The sequence below is a fragment of the Cynocephalus volans genome, chromosome 1 (assembly GCF_027409185.1).
Source record: "Cynocephalus volans isolate mCynVol1 chromosome 1, mCynVol1.pri, whole genome shotgun sequence".
NCBI lineage: Eukaryota > Metazoa > Chordata > Mammalia > Dermoptera > Cynocephalidae > Cynocephalus > Cynocephalus volans.
In genome coordinates, this window is record NC_084460.1 from 103,441,260 (window position 1) to 103,465,113 (window position 23,854).

The 23,854-nt window shown below is 38.0% G+C and overlaps 1 protein-coding gene and 1 non-coding gene across 2 annotated transcripts in view; both read left to right on the forward strand.

Annotated features, from left to right (window-relative positions):
- PIK3CA (phosphatidylinositol-4,5-bisphosphate 3-kinase catalytic subunit alpha) overlaps positions 1-23,854 on the forward strand; it is an 87,303-nt gene that overhangs the window by 19,503 nt on the left and 43,946 nt on the right. The gene's annotated exons all lie outside the window — the stretch shown is intronic.
- On the forward strand, positions 16,445-16,548 carry LOC134365224 (U6 spliceosomal RNA). Its single transcript, XR_010021964.1, has one exon. It is a non-coding gene; the product is annotated as a U6 spliceosomal RNA (small nuclear RNA).

Sequence of the window (23,854 nt, forward strand, 5' to 3'; positions counted from 1 at the left end):
CACACAAGTTAAACTACAAAATCTGAGGACTTATAGTACCTGATTTTTAGACTTGCTATAAAGCTACAGTAACCAAAATAATACAGTATTATCATAAGGATAGACATATAGATGAATGGAAGAGATTTGAGAGTCTGGGACTAGACCAATACTTAATATAGTAATTGATTTTTTTTTCAGTTTATTTCTTCTTTTGGATAATTGGTACATTCCATATATCTTTTTCCTATGATATTAATGAATATAACATTTATAATAATTTTCTTTTCATTGAACATTTTTATTTTGTATATTATATGTTATTTGCTAATAAGTGAGTAAACTAGGTTAAGTATTATGAAGATACTTCAAAAAGTTCATGGAAAGATTGGCATTATCTTTTAATTTTATTTTTCTACAAACTTTTTGAAATACCCTCATATTTATATGGAAATTGTTCAGCCAGTAGGAGGATCTGAACCCTTGACCTTAGTGTTAAAACACCATGCTCTAACAGAGTGAGCTAACATGCCAGCCCTGGAAATTGGTTTTGACAAAGGTGCCAAGATAATTCAATGGGGAAAGAATAGCACTGGATATCCAGATGGAGGAATTTTTAAAAAGAACCTCTGAAATCAACATTTTAAAAATGAGCTACCACTAAATAGTTATGAGGATTTAGAGCAACTGGAACTTTTATTTATTACTGGTGAGAATACAGAATAGTTGACCTCTTTGGAGAGCTGTTTCTTATAAAGTTAAACAAAATATTTATTTTATGTGTCTGGAGGTCCCCAAGGCCATCCTTGGGTTTGATGGTTTGCTAGGAGGACTTAAAGGATTCAGCATGTAGTCCTATTCATGGCTCTATGACTTATTACAGGGAAAGGATACGAAGTACAGTCAGCAAAGGGAAAAGGTGAATGGGGCAAAATCCAGGGGAGACAACGTACAAACTTCCAAGGGTCCTCTCCCATGGAATGACTCAATTCCCCCAGCAAGGAGCTGTGACAGCACCTCTAAAATGTTACCACCAGGGAAGCTCATTAGAGATGTAGTGCTCAGAGATTTCCCTCTGAGCTCTGATTATACCCTCTGCCCAGCCCAAATTCCAGACTCCCAGAAGGAAAGCAGGTATTCAGTGTAAACTTTATTGTTGTCATAAACAGTTTAAGTACACTGAGCCACTCTTATCAGATAGTTGGGTTGGAATCCTCCCTAAATCCAAGATCCAAGTTCTCAGACAACAACCAAGGGCCAGCCTTGCAAACAGGCCTTTTTAAGGATAAGCATAGGAATGTTAACTCTTTTCTGCACACCATACAACCTAATATTTCACTCCCTAAGTATTTACCAAGAAAAATAAAGGCATATGTCCACTAAAAAAAAAAAAAAAAAAAAAGACAACAAACTTAGTGTAAGAATGTTAGCCAAAGCTGGAAACAGCCTAGATATTCCACAACTGGAGAATAGATAAACATGTTGTAGTATATTTAGGAATACTATTTATTGATTAAAGAAAACTACTGTACATTAACAGCATGGAAGAATCAAAAACAAAATGTTAAGCAAAAGGAGCCAAATGCAAAAGAATATATACTGTGTGATTCAATATATATAGTTAGAAATTAGCAAAACTAATTTATAATTACAGAAACTAAAATCTCATATCCTGGGAGCAGAGAGAGAGGTTAATTGGAAAAGAGCACGAGGGAATGTTCTAGGGTAATAGAAATGTTATAATCCTGTTTTGCATGGTAGTTACATGGGTATAGTAAGTTGTCAGAAGTCATCAAACTTAACGGTTAAGATATGTGCAGTTCATTGTATGTTAATTATAGTTAAATTTAAAAAATACTGAGGAACATTGAAAACTAGATAATTGGAAATTCATACTTAAATAGGAAAAGTATCTTCTAAAGATATCAGTTCTCCCTAAATTAGTATAAAAGTGTTTTCAGTGAAAACACCAACAGGTTTTTGAACTTAAAGTGGTTCAAAAGCTCATCTGGAATTATAAGCCAATTTCAATGAGACTGTGAAGGAACTTTAGAGAAGATATTTGGGCTGAATTTAAAGGATGAATATGGTTGAAATGTCAATGAATGCGAATAGAGGTAAAAGATCATGGATGTGCTTACCAGAGGCAAAGAAAATTGTAAAGGGAAAAGATTGATTCAGTTAAATTAGAGTTTGGAATGTGGGAAAAAGAGAGTAAGGGCAGAGCATAGTTGTAATGGTTGGTGAGGCTTGAGACTGAGCTGTATTCTGTAGATACTGGAGATTCACCATATTGTTTTAATTAAGTAATGGTATAATTACGTATGTATTTTAGGCAGCCAGTTCTAGTGACAGTGTGGATAATGAATGGGGGAGGGGAGAAATTGAATACCCTGTGCTTTCAGGGCTTTTTGCCTTAGTTCATATCACCCACTTAACCTGCTGTGCCCTTCTCATTCTCTACCTATCAGAAATCCTTTTCATTCATTATGTGCCTCTCCCTTAAACTCACACACACACACACACACACACACACACACTCTCTCTCTCTCTCTCTCTCTCTCTCTCTCCTACATAATTACTGCATTCTGCCTTGTAGATTGTAAGGTAGTAAAGGCTGGAACTCCGTCCTTTTCACTTTCATTTATTTACACATATGAATGTTTTTTCCCCTTTCTTTTCCATCACCCATCCATTCACTTCAACTGCCAATGTCTTACAAATAGCAATTGCTTAATGAATGCTTGTTGAATGCAGTGCTCCATATGAGGACTCTTTAGGGTCTGATAGTGATAGAGAAGATTGGGAAAAAAATGGTGATGAATTTGAGGGCAATTTAATGGGCAGAAATGATATCATGCAAGAGAAGAATGGATGACTCTAAAGGTTCTAACCTTGGAGATTGAGAAAGTGTTGATATTATGAACAATGCCCACATTCATAAGTAGAGTAAGAGGTACCAACAAAAGAAGCAATTGAAGGAGGTAATAAAAATAACATAGATTATTTTGACTATTGGGGAAATCTGGGGAGTAAAGTTTTAATTAAATCACTTATTACATTAATATTTCCTTACCTTTATAACTTTTATCTTTTCATTTATGAAGATATTTTAAGGTGAAATGTAAAATATGAACTTTATTATTATTATTATTATTATTTTAATTTTATTTTGTCAATGTACATTGTGGCTGATTATTGCTCCCCATCATCAAAACCTTCCTCCCTCCTCCCTCCCCCCTCCCCCCAAACAATGTCCTTTCTGTTTGCTTGTCGTATCAACTTCAACTAATTGTGGTTGTTATATCTTCTTCCCCCCCCCGGTTTTTTTTTTTTTTGTGTGTGTGTGTGTGTGTGTGTGTGTGTGAATTTATATATGAATTTTTAGCTCCCACCAATAAGTGAGAACATGTGGTATTTCTCTTTCTGTGCCTGACTTGTTTCACTTAATATAATTCTCTCAAGGTCCATCCATGTTGTTGCAAATGGCAGTATTTCATTCGTTTTTATAGCTGAGTAGTATTCCATTGTGTAGATGTACCACATTTTCCGTATCCACTCATCTGATGATGGACGTTTGGGCTGGGTCCAACTCTTGGCTATTGTAAAGAGTGCTGCGATGAACATTGGGGAACAGGTATACCTTCGACTTGATGATTTCCATTCCTCTGGGTATATTCCCAACAGTGGGATAGCTGGGTCGTATGGTAGATCTATCTGCAATTGTTTGAGGAACCTCCATACCATTTTCCATAGAGGCTGCACCATTTTGCAGTCCCACCAACAATGTATGAGAGTTCCTTTTTCTCCGCAACCTCGCCAGCATTTATCATTCAGGGTCTTTTGGATTTTAGCCATCCTAACTGGGGTTAGATGGTATCTCAGTGTGGTTTTGATTTGCATTTCCCGGATGCTGAGTGATGTTGAGCATTTTTTCATATGTCTATTGGCCATTTGTGTATCTTCCTTAGAGAAATGCCTACTTAGCTCTTTTGCCCATTTTTTATATGGGTTGCTTGTTTTCTTCTTGTAAAGTTGTTTGAGTTCCTTATATATTATGGATATTAATCCTTTGTCAGATGTATATTTTGCAAATATTTTCTCCCACTCTGTTGGTTGTCTTTTAACTCTGTTAATTGTTTCTTTTGCTGTGCAGAAGCTTTTTAGTTTGATATAATCTCATTTGTTTATTTTTCCTTTGGTTGCCTGTGCTTTTGGGGTCGTATTCATGAAGTCTGTGTCCAGACCTATTTCCTGAAGTGTTTCTCCTATGTTTTCTTTAAGAAGTTTTATTGTTTCAGGGTGTATATTTAAATCCTTAATCCATTTTGAGTTGATTTTAGTATACGGTGAGAGGTATGGATCTAGTTTCATTCTCCTGCATATGGATATCCAGTTATCCCAGCACCATTTGCTGAAGAGGCAGTCCCTTCCCCAGTGAATAGGCTTGGTGCCTTTGTCAAAGACCAGATGGCAGTAAGTGTGTGGGTTGATTTCTGGATTCTCTATTCCATTGATCAGTGTTTCTGTTTTTATGCCAGTACCATACTGTTTTGGTTATTATAGCTTTGCAGTATAGCTTAAAATCGGGTAGTGTTATGCCTCCAGCTTTATTTTTTTTTGCTCAGCATTGCTTTGGCTATGCATGGTCTTTTATTATTCCATATAAATGTGTGGATAGTTCTTTCCATTTCTGAGAAAAATGTCTTTGGAATTTTGATGGGGATTGCATTGAATTTGTATATCACTTTGGGTAGTATGGACATTTTCACTATGTTGATTCTTCCAATCCAAGAGCATGGGATATCTTTCCATCTTCTTGTATCCTCTCTAATTTCTCTCAGCAGTGGTTTGTAGTTCTCATTATAGAGATTTTTCACCTCCTTGGTTAACTCAATTCCTAAGTATTTTATTTTTTTGGTGGCTATTGTAAATGGGCAGGCTTTCTTGATTTCTCGTTCTGCATGTTCACTATTGGAGAAAAGAAATGCTACTGATTTTTGCGTGTTGATTTTGTATCCTGCTACTGTGCTGAAATCATTCATCAATTCCAAGAGTTTTTTTGTAGAGGTTTTAGGCTGTTCGATATATAGGATCATGTCATCTGCAAACAGGGACAGTTTGACTTCATCTTTTCCAATCTGAATGCCCTTTATTTCCTTCTCTTGTCTGATTGCTCTGGCTAGTACTTCCAACACTAGTTTGTAAAGAATCGGTGTCAATTCCTCTTTGAATGTTTGGTAAAATTCTGGTGTGAATCCATCTGGTCCTGGGCTTTTCTTTGTTGGGAGCCTTCTGATAACAAGTTCAATCTCCTTTATTGTTATTGGTCTGTTCAAGTTTTCTACGTCTTCACGGTTCAGTTTTGGGAGCTTGTGTGTGTCCAGAAATTTATCCATTTCCTCCAGATTTTCAAATTTGTTGGCGTATAGTTGTTTATAGTAGTCTCGAATGATTCCTTGTATTTCAGATGAATCAGTTGTAATATCGCCTTTTTCATTTCTAATTTTTGTTATTTGAGTCTTCTCTCTTCTCTTTTTTGTTAGCCATGCTAATGGTTTGTCAATTTTATTTATCTTTTCAAAAAACCAACTTTTTGATTCATTGATCTTTTGAATTGTTTTTTGGGTTTCAATTTCATTCAGTTATGCTCTGATCTTAATGATTTCTTTCTGTCTGCTAACTTTAGGTTTGGATTGTTCTTGTTTTTCTAGTTCTTTAAGGTGAAGTGTTAGGTTGTTCACTTGCCATCTTCCATTCTTCTGAGGTGAGCAATTAATGCAATAAATTTCCCGCTTAATACTGCTTTTGCAGTATCCCACAGGTTTTGGTATGATGTATCATTGTTTTCATTAGTTTAAATAAATTTTTTGATTTCCTGCTTGATTTCTTCTTGGACCCATATGTCATTAAGTAGAATGCTGTTTAATTTCCATGTGTTTGTATAGTTTCCAGAGTTTCGTTTGTTATTAATTTCTAGTTTTAATCCATTGTGGTCTGAGAAAATACATGGGATAATTCCAATTTTTTTGAATTTATTGAGACTTGATTTGTGACCTAATATGTGATCTATCCTGGAGAATGATCCATCTGCTGATGAGAAGAATGAATATTCTGAGGTTGTTGGATGGAATGTTCTGTAGATATCTGCCAATTCCAATTGGTCTAGAGTATTGTTTAGATCTTGTGTTTCTCTACTGATTCTTTGCCTAGATGATCTGTCTAATATTGGCAGTGGGGTGTTCAGGTCCCCTGCTATTATGGTATTAGTGTCTATTTCCTTCTTTAGGTCTAATACAGTTTGTTTTATGAATCTGGCTGCTCCGACATTGGGTGCATACATATTTATGATTGTTATGTCTTCTTGATGGATCAGTCCTTTTATCATTAAGTAGTGTCCCTCATTGTCTCTTTTTATGGTTTTTAGTTTAAAGTCTATTTTGTCAGATATAAGAATAGCTACTCCAGCTCGTTTTTCTTTTCTGTTTGCATGGTAAATCTTTTTCCATCCTTTCACTCTTAGTCTATGTGAATCTTTATGGGTGAGGTGGGTCTCTTGTAGGCAGCATATAGTTAGGTCCTCCTTTTTGATCCAGTCAGCCAGTCTGTGTCTTTTGATTGGGGAATTTAAGCCTTTTACATTAAGAGTTGTTATTGAAAAGTGTTGATTTATTCCTAGCATTTTATTGGTTGTTTGGTTGTCTTAGGTGTCTTTTGTTCCTTGCTTTCTGATTTACTGTTTGGTTTCTGTGTTTGTTGGTTCCTTAGGTTGTAGATAGCGTTTTTGTTTGCTTGTTTTCTCTTCATGAATGCCATTTTTATTATACTAGTGGGTTTTGATTTTTCTTGGGTTTTTATGGCAGTGGTAGTTATTTTTCAGGAACCAAACCCAGTACTCCCTTGAGGATTTCTTGTAAGGGTGGTCGTGTGGTAGTGAACTCCCGCAGTTTTTGTTTGTCCTAGAAATATACTATTTGCCCTTCATTTTGGAAGGATAGCATTGCAGGGTAGAGTATTCTTGGCTGGCAATCTTTGTCTTTTAGTATTTTGAATATATCATCCCATTCCTTTCTAGCTTTTAGGGTTTGTGATGAAAAGTCTGATGTTCGCCTGATTGGGGCTCCCTTATAGGTGATTTGACGCTTCTCTCTTGCAGTTTTTAAGATTCTCTCTTTGTCTCTGAGTTTTGCCAGTTTGACTATAACATGTCTTGGAGAAGGCCTTTTTGGGTTGAATACGTTTGGAGATCATTGAGCTTCCTGGATCTGAAGATCTGTGATTTTTCCTATACCTGGGGAAGTTTTCTGCCACTATTTTGTTGAATATGTTTTCAATGGAATCTCCATTTTCCTCCCTTTCTGGAATACCCATGACTTGGATATTTGAGCGCTTAAGGTTGTCTGATATCTCTCTCAGATTATCTTCAATGTCTTTGATCCTCTTTTCTTTCTTTTTGTCTGCTTGTGTTATTTCAAACAGCCCATCTTCAAGTTCAGAGGTTCTCTCTTCAACTTCAACAAGCCTGCTGGTTAAACTCTCCGTTGTGTTTTTTATTTCGCTGAATAACTTCTTCAGTTCAGCAAGTTCTGCTGCATTTTTTTTCAGGACATTGATTTCTTTGTACATTTCCTCTTTCAGATCCTGTATACTTTTCCTCATTTCATCATGATGTCTAGCTGAGTTTTCTTGTATCTCATTCAGTTTCCTTAGAATTATCACTCAAAATTCCTTGTCAGTCATTTCAAGGGCTTCTTGTTCTAAAGGATCTAGAGTGTGAGATTTCTTAACTTTTGGTGGTGTACTTTCTTGATTTTTTGTATTTCTGGTATCTTTTTTTTGATGTTTATTCATTGTGGCAGGGGGTTTCACAGTCCACCGGTTTGAGACTATTTACTAACTAAGATGTTGCTGTGGTTGCCAATTTGGTATGGCTACCTCCGTGACTGCTCAGTTTGCCTTTAGTGCCTTGTGTGTATGGTTGCCTCGGGTCTTGGGCCTCTCCGGGGAGCCACCTTTCTGGTCAGCTTCGATTCTGCTGGGCTCGTGGATCATGTACCACAGGGTGTGTGATCTCTGTTGAGCTTTCACTTCCCGTGCAGGACTTCTCCCTGTTCCGTGTGCTCTGGCCCATGTTGTTGGATGGTGCAGTGGCTATCCCACAGGGTGTGTGGTTTCTGTCGAGTCTCCGCCTCTCTGGCCGCACGTCTCCCCACTCTCTGCGCACTGTGCTGGGCTGGGACGTGTCTTCTGCAACCCTTGTCTATCAGCTGGGCCTTCAAGACCCTGCTCGGCACCGTCTCGCCCAGGAAGTCTACCAGGTTTCTGGTAGGCACAGATGACCAGTCGCTCTGGGTGCCTTTGTAACACTGTGTAGATCTTTCTAGGGACTTGTTCACCTTTGTATCCCCCCGACATGTACCGAGTCTAGCGCCTGCCAGCAGACAGCTCTCCGGCAGGCTCAAGCGGCATGGGAACTCTCCTACCACACTATTCCCAACCAGAAATTGGTTAGGCATTTATCTGAACTGGTGGCCGCAGAGATGGTATCAGCCTCCCAGTAACAGGAAGTTTACCGGGGGCTGGAGTTCAGGGTGTGGTGGAGTGACAGTCGGCCCCGCCCGTACTTCCTTGCCCTCCCAACACTGGCCGGGGGTGCCCCACGCCACCAGCCCCACCAGAGAACCGCGGAGGGAGTAGGAGGGGAGCCCGGCCCGCAGGCCCCGGGAAGCTCCGCGCCGGGGCAAGCAAGTGGGAAACCTCAGTGAGGAGCCTAGCCGAGCCGGGCCGGAGCTGCCAGCACCTGAGAAGATGGAGGCAGCCCCGGGGCGGTGAGTGACCCAGTGATGCAGGCGGAAGCCGCGTGGGCGTCAGCCCCCCGAGCCGGGCTGGGCCAGGGGTCACTCACAGGGCTGTGCCAGGTCGGGCGCTCACTCTCTGCCTCTGGTTTGTCTCCTTCCCCGTTCTCAGCTGCTGCCACCTCGGGTTGTTCAGTCGGTCCCGCGGCGCAGCTCGGGCGCTCCCAGGAATCTTCTTTTATGCCGGCCTGAAACCTCGAATCCTGAATAGGGCAGCTGGCCGCCTTCAGCGCGGCCCAGGCTTCTGGGATCCTATCTGCATCTACAGCAGCCCTGGCACCATGTTCCCTGGTTAGAGACTCACTTTTGCAGCTAAGAAACAGTTCTTTTACTGCTCCATACTTCAAAGCTGTTGCCTGTAAATGAGGCAGCCTCTCCTGCCAAGGGCAAAGTGGTGGTCAGCCCCCACAACCAGCCACCAGCAGTGGTCCTCCCTTAAGAGATGGCAAGAGGAAGGTCCACAATTTTCCCGGCTGCCTGAGGCCCAGTGGCCACCTTTTCCACCTCAGCTACTCCACGCCAACCGCCGCAGCCGCCGCCATCTTGAAACCTCGTCGAACTTTATTATTTTTTAACGTTTATTTATTAATATGTATATTCTTCACATTCTAAGATGTTGAAGAGCAGTTGGGGGGAGGGGTAGAGGGGTAAGGGTAAGGAAATAGGGTGGGAGAAGGAAGAAGGAGGAGGAAGGGCATGGTTGAGGCCTGTGGCACCCCCCTCATTCCTGTAGGGAAGAAAAGGGGGTTTCCAGCAGTGGCTTGGTCATTGCTGGGCTGGATGCAGATGTCAGGGGGGGGGTGTGGCTGAAGCCCTCAGTCCCCCACTGCCCTGGCTTGGGAACCTGAGGCACTTCCTGCAGCAGTTTGGTGGTCATCACTAGGCTGGTTGCAAATGGGGAGGGGGAGCATGGCTGAGGTCCATGTCCCTCCCCACTCCCTGGCTTGGGAGCCCAGGGGGCTTCTGGTCCTTCTAGGTTTTATAGATGTTCTTTGGTGATGTGAGGAGACCTTTACTAGTTAATACCAAACTTTGGTCTGTGGGTATTTTGTTTTTTTCTTTCAGTTTTATGTTGGATTATTCACTGTTCCTACCATTTAAACTCTGCACTGAAACTAATTTGTTGTCCTTTGCTTACCTCTGAAAATGGGGGAACTTAATGTGGGGACCAGCACTTGAGCCCTGTAGTTGAGCTAAATTGCAGTTTTGCTGCTGTTTCCCTGGGGAAGGCTTTTTGTGCAGCTCAGGTTTTAATTGTTGACCTTCTATATACTTCCAGGTCTTATGAGTTCTGGAACACATGGGTTGTATGGAAACTCTGGTCTGGGCCTGAGACTTTTGAGTGAACTGCACCCCCTGCAGATCTGTATTCCTGACCAATCTCCACTGAGTAGTCCTGTGCTGATGGGTCCATGCTGTGCCCCAGTGTTCCCCTGGTGGCCCATCTCCCCCACCACCTGTATGCCAAACACTTCCTATGAGATGGGCCATGTGCCAGTCTCTTGAGATGACTCACCAGCCTCTGGTGGCTCCTTTTTTCAGTTGTTGTCGCTCCTCACTCCTATATGGGTCCACAGGAACCCTGTTAGTGGTTTTGTTGGCCTGAGGACCACTAAGGCCCTCCTCTCCCCTACAGCCTCCACGCAACTTCATACAAAGGGCACAGCTGCGGCTTTTGCCAGCTCTTGCTCCATGTGCTCACCAGCTCCATCCATGAAGCAGCCAGTATTCGAAATGGTGGGAGTGGTTCTTTCTTTCTCTTACCATGGTTTCTCCTGCTTTCATGAACTCCATAGGTCTCTCCTTCTCTTCTTCTCTTGAGCTCTAGCAGCCCCAGCTTGGCTGTCATTGCTTTTTAATAGTTGTAAATTGGTTGACTTTTGGGAGAGAGTGGTGCCAGGGACCTCTATTCCACCATCTTGACTGGAGAAAGAAAATGAACTTTTTAACATTATGGAAGTAAATACCCACTTTTAGAATTTTGTCTATGTATATTGAAGTGACTTTGTAATAGATCCTCAAATAAGGAAGTAGGGAGGGAAAGGTGTGTGTGTGTGTGTGTGTGTGTGTGTGTGTGTGCGCACGTGCATGTGCGCGCACATGTGTTTTATCCTGGGAAAATGACATCCTGACAGGACAGAAGAACAAAAGCGCAGTACTGAAAATAGCTAGACTAAAAGTTGTTTTTCTGTCACCACACACCAGACATGGAGAGTAGTAAAAGCAGACAGATGGACAGTTCTGTTAGTTTTGGAGAATGTGAATCGAGAAAAGAAACATTCTGTTCCTTTTATTTAGAAAAGGAATTTCTAGGCTATATTACTGGTGTCAGTAATAAGTTTCATATTCTGACCAAAGAAACATTATTTTTTTACCCTGGGCATAATGACTCATGCTCTTCTCATAATTTTGCTTTTGTGGAAACTAAAGTGTAGTCATAAGTACTGCACTGTTATTTGGATCTTAGTGCTAATGATACTTTTGTGAATAGATGAGTCGTGGGTAAGAACACTAGTATTGTAAACCCAGTTGTAACAAAGAAACCAAGTACATTTTAATTAGCTGATTCTAGGAGATATGAAAGTAGATTTTTTAAAAATTAGTAAGCTAATGACAGTAATTTTGTAGATTATGCAATTAAATATGACACAATTTCATTTTTTGAGCAATTCATTTTCAGGGGTTAGTGTCAGAAGATAAATTTCTAACTAGCAATATTGACAGTAGAGATAATATGAAATATTTTTGTCTTCTTTTGTTACGTCTCTCAAAATTGGTATGAGACTCTCAAATTATAATCACATAGACCATAAAACATCTATCAAATAATAGAGATTATTAGTATTGGCTAGATGAAGTTGAAAGTATGTTATAGTTTTATTTAACCTTAATCTTATAATTTAAGAACTAGAGGTTTGAGTGTGCTTTTTATGTACTGTTATGGATGCTCTCTGAATTTTTACCACATGAGGTTACTGTATCATGTATATCATCTATTAATCTCTGCAATTACTGTTACTGGGCGCATACACAAAAGTCTTTTAAATGTCCCTCACAGTCTTCAACCTAGGGACTTTCCCTTATCTCTTCACTTTAATCTTTGCAATCATTCCCTTTCTTGAGGTTCCTCTTTAACCACCTCCTAGTGAAGACTTAGAATTTTAGCTTGAAGTCCCTTTTTCATACTTTCTTACATCTCCCTCTGTGCCTTTATTTTAATTTCATCAAAAATTAGCTAATGAATCATAATGTGTGAAGCAGTTGTTGGAATAATAAGTAGCTTAATGACTTATGTTAAATAACCAATTCAAAAGTTTTAGTCAGTTGATAAATTTTATAAAGAACAACTTTAACTTATTAAATTATCATGAGTAATTTATTGTTTACCTATGCCTTGGGTGGTCAACTGATGACATATAGAGCATCAGTGAATAAAAATAGAAATATTCTACTTACTGGTCACTAATGTTGCTGTTTTTACAATTATACCCATTTCAGTTTGTCATTATCGGTTCTCTTTTTATAAGATATAGTAACTATAATTTCCAAGATACATGGTACATTGTACTATACCAAGTGTAAGAAAACAATAAATGTTTGAAAGGGCATAGTAAAGACCAACTACTAATATTTTTCTCCCATCATTAAATGGATTCTGAAGTACCTTGCTTGTATTATATTGTTTATAAATACTGATTTTTTTGTTTTCTTTTAAATATCTGTTCACATGATTCCATGTTGTTGCTATCGTTTGTAGAACTACTTTTCACATCTTGGCTGAGTGACACTTGTGCTGAAATTAAGTTACCCTCTTTGATTGCAGTTTTGGGCAATCTATGTTCCTTTCTTTGCGAAACAGCTATCCTGCATTACTTCAGGTTTTTCTTTAATGGAATAACCCTTCGACTAGAGATCAAATACTGGAGGATCACTATTTAATTTACTTTACTTTAATCACTATTAAAGTTGGCCAATAATTGCTTGCAATGGAGTTTTTGTTATTACTAACATAACACTAGAGTATTCCATTGTTGACAGGAAATGGGGCAGATGGAAAGCAATTACATCAGAATATAATGTTATTGTTTGATCTTTATCATGAAAAAAACAATGTTTTTAAAATCTAGTTTCTACTGTATATGTATCATCCAATGTTGTAATATTCTGCATAGACTTGAGTAGTAGTCCCTGAACAAATAATAAGAACATCTTATGATCCTTACAGTGTAGTTTGAAGAGAATGGAACATTTTGGGGAGTAGCTCTGTGTGGGTTTATCAGATTAAGTATAACTGGGAAAAACTTGTTTGGGCCAATAAATTAGGTATGTGAAATGAGCAAGTTAAGAATAGATATTAAGTGATCATCTTAAGTGAAATAAAATTTCAGTGTACTATACTTTCTGTATTTTGGATATATTTGTAAGAATGACAATAATACATCAATAGATATGGTATGAGAGGAAAGAATAGTTTAAGACATTACAATAATAGCTTTTAAGAAAAGAAATCAGTTCAAGGACATAGGCTGAGATTGTGATATGGGGCAAAAAGATAATAGCAAGTGTAGATAAATAACTACACAAAAATGTCAAGGACCTAAGTATTGACACGATAAACAAGGATACTGTGTACATCTAAAGCCAGATTTTTTCCAGTGTATAATCTAATGATGCTTAATTATGTAATGCAAGCCATTGCATACGCCTTGGGATGAATGAAATTAAAAGCAAAGTTCTCCTAGTATTTTTGGTAAAATTTGGCACCATTGGCTGGTGCCTGTTTCCATAGCACATACTACTAAAACAAGAATGACAGCAGAAAATTAACATTTCCCCTCCCTGTGCGAAGTTGATACACACATTCAAGAAGTACTCCACATATTTAAGATAATCTTTTTATTTGATTTACTTACCAGCGTGCTGTATTTCTGCTGCATAGCAAATTAGTGGAGTCCATTTACACCTCCTCCTTAGCCTGTCAGTATTAGCAGAATCACCACTGTGATCATAGCAGCATAGTCCAGACCTTGTCATTCAGTTTTGAAAATACTGTCTTTGCAACAGCCAATTAGGGCAGTGATACATGAATATCTGCTTTGCTTATTATTTGTGGCTAGTTGTATGTAATCATAGGCAAAGACACTGTAGCTGCAGTTCTATGACATTTGACCTCACGAAATAGGGAACTCTATTGGAGACAGTAGACTGTGATGGAGTTTTATGATTGGTCCTTGATTCTCTCCCCCAACATTAACTTGGCCTTTTGACAGACGGTACAGATAAGACTGTTAAATTTGGAATGTTGTTAGTCAAAAATGAAAATAGTTCAAAGTAAAGAGAACTTCTACACCCAAGAAGTGTTTGGGAATTTCTTCCTACCAACAACCAGTTAATGAGTTCTGCAGTGGCTTCTTCAGAGAATACCCAAATTCAATTCAATTCTGACACTATCTACCTGGAGATAGCATCAGATCCCACAAGTTGAGGGCTCAATACCAGAAGACTACTCCCTACTTCCAATGCCAGTCACAAGCACTAGGTTATTTTACTTGTGCTTCTGACTTACTAGCTGTAAATTGGGGTTCTCATGACCCCCTCCTTGGGTTTGGTTAATTTCCAAGAGCAGCTCACAGAACTCAAGAAAACACTTTTACCAGTTTTTATTATAAAGGCTATTACAAAGATTGCAGATGAAGAGATGCGTATGGAAAGGCATGCAACAAGGGACATGGAACCACCATGCCCCCTCTGGGCATGCCACCCACCAGGATCCTCCATGTGGTCAGCTATTGGAAGCTCCCTGAATCCAGTCCTTTTGGGATTTTTATGGAAACTTCATTACATAGGCATGATTGATTAAATCATTGGGCATTGATAATCAATTTAACCTTCAACAACCTTCCCAGAGATTGAGGGGGTGGGTGGGGATGAAAGTGCCAATCCTCTAATCCTTTCTTGGTCATAGCTGTGATCAGCCCCCATCCTGAAGCTACCTTGGGACTGCAAGGCACCAGTCAACTCATTAGCATGCACACACACCTTGCTATCCAAGAATCTTAGGAGTTTTATGCCAGGAGATGGGAACAAAGACCAAATATATATTTCACAGTATCACAGTTCACCCCTGATCTTCACACACAGATCCCTTACATCAAAAGGATATACAACTCAAAAGATGCTGCCACATTTTTTAGAATCCCATTCAGTCATGAATAACGTAGGTCTGATTAATTAAATCGTTGGCCATTGGTGGTCAACTTAATGTTCAGCCCCTCTCCCCTCCCCAGAGGTTGGGGAAGGTGGGGCTGAAAGTCCCATCCCTCTAATCTTGCCTTAGTCTTTCCAGTGACCAGCCCCCATCCTGAAACTAGGTAGAGTCTGTCAGCCACAAACTCATCATCATACAAAAAGACACACCACATTGGAGATTCCAAGGATTTTATGAGTCGTATGCTAGGAAATGGGACAAAGACCAAAAATATACAGTCATGTGCCACATAATGAGTTTTCAGCCAACAGTGGTCCTATAGGATTATAAGGGAGCTGAAAAATTCCTATTGCCTAGTGACACTGTAGCTATTGTAACATTATAGTGCAATTACTTTATTTTTATAAATTTAGTGTAGTCTAAGGGTACAGTGTTTATAAAGTCTACAGTAGTGTGCAGTAATATCCTGGCCTTCACATTAACACCACTCACTCACTGACTCACCCAGAGCAGCTTCTACTCTTGTAAGTTCCATTCATGGTAAGTGCCTCATACAGGTATAACATTTTTTTAATCTTTTATACTGTATATTTTAATGTTCCTTTTCTATGTTTAGGTATGTTTGCACAATGACAAAATCAAATGCCGAACAACACATTTCTCAGAATGTCTCCCTGTCATTAAGTGATGCATGATTGTATATCACAATATCACATAGATGTTCTTAATTCAATTCAAGTGTTTGATCTAGGTATTCTTAAACTCTTAGTGACTCATCTAGCTGTGCCCTGAATGAGGTACTCTTTTGTTTCTTCTTTTTCCTTAGATCAGGTAGCAGCCAGGAAACAACTATTTTACAAGTCAGCTAAGTCTAGCATATTGTTAGCTTTATTATGACAAAAAAGAGTGAAGTTACTTTTGGTGAAACCCCTAGACTTTTGAAAGAAAAAGAAGGGAGAGTTGGTTTTAATACTGACTTTAAGTTGAAAAGTAGAGGACTTTTATACTTTTTTCTTAAAGGAGTTCATCAATCAAAAATGGAGTGATGTGTGGTTGGCATCATCTTTAAAGTACCAACTGTTGTAATAGAGGAATTTTCTTCCTGAAGTATGTGGGACGTGAGTCTCATTTGTAAAGGGAAATTACAAAGGACCATGAGCCCCATTTTTTAGTTTTCATCAGTCATAGGTTTGGTTTTCTTTTTCTTCCACAGAAGTTAAAATTTTTGCTTAGTAGGAAACTGGTGTAAAATTCCAAGAACCCCTCCATATTTTGCATTTTTTAAAATATTAGATCACAGTTCCTTACTGGGCTGGTCTCTTCATTGATCTCATTTGTTAAATTTTCATTGAAGCAATCAGGCATATAGATTTCTGTTTTCACTGTCTTAAGTATATACTTGGTTCTTGTTTCTGCAGCACATATACTAAAATTGGAACAATACAGAGATTAGCATGGTACCTGTGCAAGGATGACACACAAATTTATGAAGTCTTCCATATTTTTCAAACCCAGGCAACCTCACCCACAGTGGCCCACTCTGGCTGAGGAGCTACGAAGTGCCCAAGTGTCGCTCATTTGAGCACAGGGTCCTACCCATGGGCCCAGCAACCTTGCCTAGTGTCACTCAGATCTTGAGTTTAGGAGCTGCAGAGCACCCCCTCTGTTGGGGAACAGGATCCTGGCCGGGGCACCAGCAAGGCCACCCAATGTCACCCACTCCAGCTAAGGAGCTTCAGAACACCCCAATACTTCCCCTGAGAGGCCAAAACCTCATCTGTTACCTCAGTAGCCCAGCCAGGTGTCACCCACTCCAGCAAGGAGCCCCTGAGAGCTCAAGTGCCTAGGCCACAGAGGCATACACAGACAACTCCAACACTCTATACAGTTGAAGAAATCACATGGAGACTACACTACTGTGTTCACCCCAAACCAAACCTAAAACTCCCTACCCTAATAACACTATAGAACACAGTTACGGGAAAGAGTCTCTTCTACTCCAGAGAATTAGAAGTGACAATTGCACCACATGCCCAGACATCAGCATAGGTTATGGGAAACATGAAAAAATGAGGAAATATGACACCCCAAAGCATTACAATAATTCTCCAGTTCCATACCCCAAAGAAAAGAAAATCTGTGAAATGCCAGAAAAAGAATTCCAAATAATAATCTTAAGGAAACTCAATGAGATGCAAGAAAATGCAGATAGACAGCACAATGAAATCAGAAAAACAATTTGTGTTCTGAAAGAGAAAATCAAGAAAGAGCTAGAAAGATTTTTAGAAAGAATCAAGTAAAAATCTTGGAACAGAAGACTATGTTAAATGAAATAAAAAATACAACCAAGCCCTTAAACAATGGGCTAGATCAAGCAGAAGAAAGAATTTCGGAACTTGAAGACAGGTTTTTTGAAATAACCCAGTTAGACAAAAAGAAAAAATAGTTTAAAAAAATGAAAAAAGCTGTCAGAAACCTATTTAACAAAATAAAGCTGAAAACTTCCCAAGTGTTAAGAGTGATGTGGACTTCCAGATCTGAGAGTTTCCAAGTTCCCTAAAGAAACTTAAGCCAAAATGGTCCTCTCTGAGACACATTGTAGTCAAATTGTCGGCAGTCAAAGACAGAGAAAATTCTAAAAATAGCAAGAGGAAAGCATCAAGTCACCTATATGGGAATCTCCTACCAGACTAACAATGGATTTCTCAGAAGAAAGCTTACAGGCCAGGAGAGAGTGGGATGAGGTATATAAAGTGCTGAAAGAAAAAACTGCCAGCCGAGAATACTATACCCAGCAAAGCTAACCTTCAGGAATGAAGGAGAAATAATATCTTTTTATGACAAACAAGGAATTCATCACCACCAGATGGGCCTGCAAGAAATCCTTAAGAAAGTCCTACATCTGCAAGCAAAAGAACAATAACTGCAAAAAATAACAATAATAATAATAATAACTACCATCATCATAAAACGTGAAAGAATAAAACTCACTAATAGAGCAGATACACAAATGAGAAAGAGAAAGAAACTATATCTTAACACTACAAAAAAACTACCAAATAGCAAACACAAACAATAATAGAGAAAGAAAGGAGCAAAAGATATATAAAACAACTGTAAAATTTTTTTAAATGTCAGGAGTAAGGCAGTACCTTTCAATAACAACCTTGAATATAAATGGATTAAATTCCCCATTTAAAAGATATAGACTGGCTGAATAAGTTCATAAACAAGACCCTGCTATATATGCTGCCTACCAGAAACTCACATCACCTGTAAAGACACACATAGACTAATAGTGAAGGGATGGAATAAGATATTCCACACAAATGGAAACCAAAAATGAGCAGGAGTACCTATACTAAGTTAAAGTAGACTTTAAATCAAAAACTGTAAAAAGAGACAAGGATATTATAAAATGATACAGGGCTGTATTGAAATATAACTGTGCTCCATAAATATGTACAATCAGTACATTTCAATTAAATAAAATAAATTTCTAAAAACTAAAAAAAGGGATCAATTGGGCAAGAGGATATAATAATTATAAATATATATGGACCAAACATCAGAGCAGCCAGATATGTAGAGCAAATATTGGATGTAAAGGATGATATAGACCGCAATACAGTATAGTTGGGGACCTCAACACCCCCCTCTCAAGATTGCACAGATCATCTAGACAAAAAATCAAGAAAGAAACATTGGATTTAAATTCCACCATACACAAAATGGACTTGACAGATATTTATAGAACATTTTATCTGACAACTGCAGAATATACATGCTTCTCATCAGCACAGGGATCATTCTCCAGAATAGACAACATGTTAGGCCACAAATCAAGTCTTTAAAAGATCTTAAAAATTGAAATTATATCAAGTATCTTTTCAGACCACAACAGAATAAAACAAGAAATTAATAACAAGTGAAACTTTAGAAACTTTACAAATCATGGAAATTCAACAACATGCTCTTGAACAACCAATGGGTCAAAGAAGAAATTAATCAGGAAATCAAAAAATTATTTGAAACGAATGAAAATAGAACCACACCATACCAAAGCCTATGGGATACTGCAAAATCAGTATTAAGAGGGAAGTTTATTGTGATAAGTGCTTGCATAATGAAAGTAGAAAGAGCTCAAATAAACACCTTAAGGAACTAGAAGAGCAAAAACAATCCTATCTCAAAATTAGTAGATGGAAAGAAATAATTAAGAGGAGAGCAGAACTAAATGAAATAATACAAAAAAAAAAAAAACCCAAAAGATTGACAGAATGAAAAGTTGGTTTTTTTCAAAAGATATGTAAAATTGCCAAACCATTAGCTATATTAAGAAAAAAAAGAGAAAAGACCCAAATAACAAAAATCAAAAGTGAAAAATGAGACAGAAGGTAGGACAGAGTACTACTCTGTGACCAGGAAGGCCCAGGCAGGGAAAAGCCCCAACAGCCCTCTGATCTACCACATGACCAGAAATCAACATAGAGATATTAGAAATACAAAAAACCAAGAAAATACAGCACCACCAAAGGAATATAGTAATTCTCAAGTACATGACCCTACAGAATAAAAAACTCTTGAAATCACTGAAAAGGAACTCCCAGTAACAATTTTTAAGGAAGCTCCATGAGATTAGAGAAAACTCAGACAACACAAAGAAGTGAGGAAAAATATCCAGGATATGAAGGAGGAAATTTACAAAGAGATTACTACCTTAAAAAGGAATGTAGCAGAAGTCATCAGAAGGATGAAAAATGAAGGATTCATTCATTGAAATAAAAAACACAACCAAGAGATTAAGCAGCAGAATAGAGCAAGCAAAAGAAAGAATCTCTGATCTCAAAGGTGGTCCTTACCAAATATACCCAGGTGGACAACAAAAAGGAAAAAAAATTTTTAAATGAAGAAAGTCTAAGAGAGGCAATAACCTTAAGCATACAAACGTCTGAATCATGGATGTTCCAGAAGGGGAGAAGAAAGGAAAAGGAATTGAAAATCTATTCAGAGATAATAATGGAAAATTTCCCAGGTATAGAGACAGATATGGACCTTCAGATCCAGGAGGCTCACAGATCCCCGAACAGATTCAGTCCAAAAAGATCCTCTCTGAGATACATTATAATCAAATTGGCAAAGCTCAAAGAGAATACTAAAAGCAGCAAAAGAAAAGCATCAAGTCACTTATAAGGGAGCCCTCATCAGTCTAACAGTGGACTTCTCAACTAAAACTTTGTAGGTGTGAAGAAACTGGGATGAAATATTCAAAATACTAAAAGAAAAACCTGCCAGCCAAGAATATTATACTCAGCAAGGCTATCTTTAAGAAACGAGGGAGAAATAGTGTGTTTCCTAGACAAACAAAAACTGCAGGAGTTCATCTCCACATGACCAGTCCTACAAGAAATTCTCAGTGAGTTCTGCATTTGGAATCTGAAAAACAATAATCACTACCACAGATACGCAAGAAAGAACAAAACCCACTGGTAAAACACAAATGCAAATGAGAAAGAAGAAAGAAACTAAGTACCACCACCTCAAAAAACCAGTGGATGTTGAATAGAAATAATAAAAGGGGAAAAAAGGAACAAAGATATTCAAACCGTGTAAAAAGAAAAAAAGAATGCAATAAAATGGCAGGAGTAAGACATCTTCATGTCAATCCTAAATATAAATGGATTAAACTCCCCACTCAAAAGACACAGACCAACAGATTGGATTAAAAAGCTAGACCCAACAATATGCTGTCTTCAAGAGACTCACTTCACCTGTAAAGACACACACAGGCTAATCGTGAAGGGGTGGAAAAAGATACACCACACAAATGGAAACCAAAAACGAGGAGTAGCTATTCTTATATCAGATTAAACAGACTTTAAACCAAAAACCGTAAAAAGAGACAAGGCCACTATATAGTGATAAAAAGATCTATCCAGCAAGAAGATGTAACAATCATAAATGTATATACCACCAGAGCACCCAGAAATATAAAGCAAACACTATAACACCTAAAGAAAGAGATACATCCTAATATGATATTAGTGGGGGGGTCTGAACAACCCTCTTTCAGCACTGGGCAGATCATCCAGGAAACAAATCAGCAGAGAAACACAGGACTTAAACTGTACTTTAGACCAAATGGAGTTGGCAGATATCTATGAACATTTCATCCAATGACTACAGAATATACATTCTTCCCATCAGCACATAGAACATTTTCAAGGATAGATCACATCACAAATCAAGTCTCAACAAATTTTTTAAAAATCAAAATCATCTCAAGCATATTTTCAGACCACATGGATTAAAACTGGAAATTAATGGCAGGTGAAACACAAGGCAGTATACAAATACATGGAAATTAAACAAGCTCCTAACTTACCTATGAGTTCAAGAAGAAATTAAACAGGAAATTAAAAAACTTATTGAAACCAATGAAATGAAAGACACATCACATCAAAACCTGTGAGATACTGCAAAAGCAGTACTAAGAGAGAAGTTTGTTCCAGTTAGTGCTTACATCAAATAAAGTAGATTTCAAATAAACGATCTAATGCTACACCTCAAAGAACTAGAAAAACAAGAAAAATCCAATCCCGAAGTTAGTAGATGGGAAGAAATAATTAAGATCAGAGCAGAACTAAATGACATAGAGACCCCAAAAATAATACAAAAGAGCAATGAAACAAAAAGTTGGGATTTTTTTGAGAAGATAAACAAAATAGGCATATCATTAGCTAGGTTAATAAAGAAGAGGAAAGACCTAAATAACAAAAATCAGAAATTGAAAAGGACACATTACAGCCAATACCACAGAAATACAGGGACTCATTAGAGGTTATTACAGACAACTATATGCCAACAAATTTGAAAACCTGGAGAAAATGGATAAATTTCTGAACACATACAAACTACCAAGAGTGAACCAAGAAGAAATAGAAAACTTCAACAGGCCAGTAACAAGCAGTGAGATTGAAGCAGTAATCAGCAGTCTCCCAACATAGAAAAGCCCAGGACTGGATAGCTTTACTGCTGAAATCTACCACATCTTTAAAGAGGAATTAATACCAATTCTCTTCAAACTATTCCTTGGAATTGAAACAAGACATTCTCCCAAACTCCTTCTATGAGGCCAGCACCATCTTGAAACCAAAACCAGACAAAGATACAAAAAAAAAAAGAAAAAAAGAAAGAAAGAAAACTACAGGCCAATATCTCTGATGAACATAGACACAATAATCTTCAACAAAATACTAGCAATCGGAATACAGCAACAAATCAAAAAAATTATATACCATGATCAAGTGGGATTCATCCCAGGGACAAGTGTGTTTCAACATATGCAAGTCAATAAATGTGATGCACCACATCAACCAAATCAAGTACAAAAACCATGTGATTATCTCAATAGATTCAGAAAAAGCATTCAATAAAATTCAACATCCCTTCATGATAAAGGCTCTCAGCAAATTAGGTAGAGAAGGAAGACATCTCAACACAATAAAAGCCATATATGACAAACTCACTGCCAATATCATCCTGAATGGGGAAAAGCTGAAAGTTTTTCCCTTGAGAAGAGGAACAAGACAAGGATGCTCCCTATAATGAGAGTCCTATTGAAAATAGTGTTAGAAGTACTAGCCAGTGCAGTTAGGCAAGAGAAAGAAATAAAGAGCATCCAGATTGGAAAAGATGAAGTCAAACTGTCCCTGTTTGCAGATGGCATGATCCTATATATAGAAAAACCTAAAAACTCTACCAGGAAACTCTTAGAGATGATTAACATTTTCAGTAATGTTGCAGGATACAAAATCAGCACCCAAAAGTCAGTAGCATTATTATACCCCAATAACAAACTAGCAGGAAAAAAAAAAGTCGAGAAGGTAAGCCCATTTATAATAGCCACCAAAAAAATAAAATACCTACAATCAATTTAACCAAGGAGGTGAAAGATCTCTACAAATCACTACTGAAAGAAATTAAAGAAGACACAAAAGGTAGAAAGACATTCCCTCCTTTTGTATTTGAGTAATCAACATTGTGAAAATGTTCATACTACCCAAAGCAATCTACAGATTCAATGCAATCCCCATCGAATTACCAATGGCATTCTTCACAGAAATAGAAACAATAATCCTAACATTCATATGGAATAACAAAAGATCTCAAACAGCCAAAGCAATCCTGAGCAAAAAATAAATAAGTGAAGCTGGAAGCACAACATTACCTGACTTGAAATTATACTACAAAGCTATAGTTACCAAAACAGCATGGTACTAGCATAAAAATAGACACTCAGACCAATGGAGCAGAATAGAGAACCTAGAAATCAACCCACAGCTGATATTTGACAAAGGCAATGAGAACATACATTGGGAAAAAGACAACTTCTTCAATAAATGGTGCTGGAGAAATTGGACATCCATATGTAGAATGAAACTAGACCTGCACCTCTCACCATATACCAGTATCAAGTCAAAATTGATTAAAGACTTAGGTAGAAGACTCAAAACGATAAAACTACTAAAGGAAAACATAGGGGAAACACTTCAGAAAGTGCAGGACTGGGCATAGAATGGATAAGACCCCCAAAGCACAAGCAACAAAATAAAAAATAAACAAATGGGATTATGTGAAACTAAAAAGCTTCTATACAGCAAAGGAAACAACAGAATGAAAAGATAACATAGAAAATGGAGAAAATATTTTCAAATTATACGTCCAACAAGAGATTAATATCCAGAATGTGCAAGGAACTCAAACAGCTACACAGTAAAAAAGTAAATAACCCATTTTAAAAGTGAGCGAA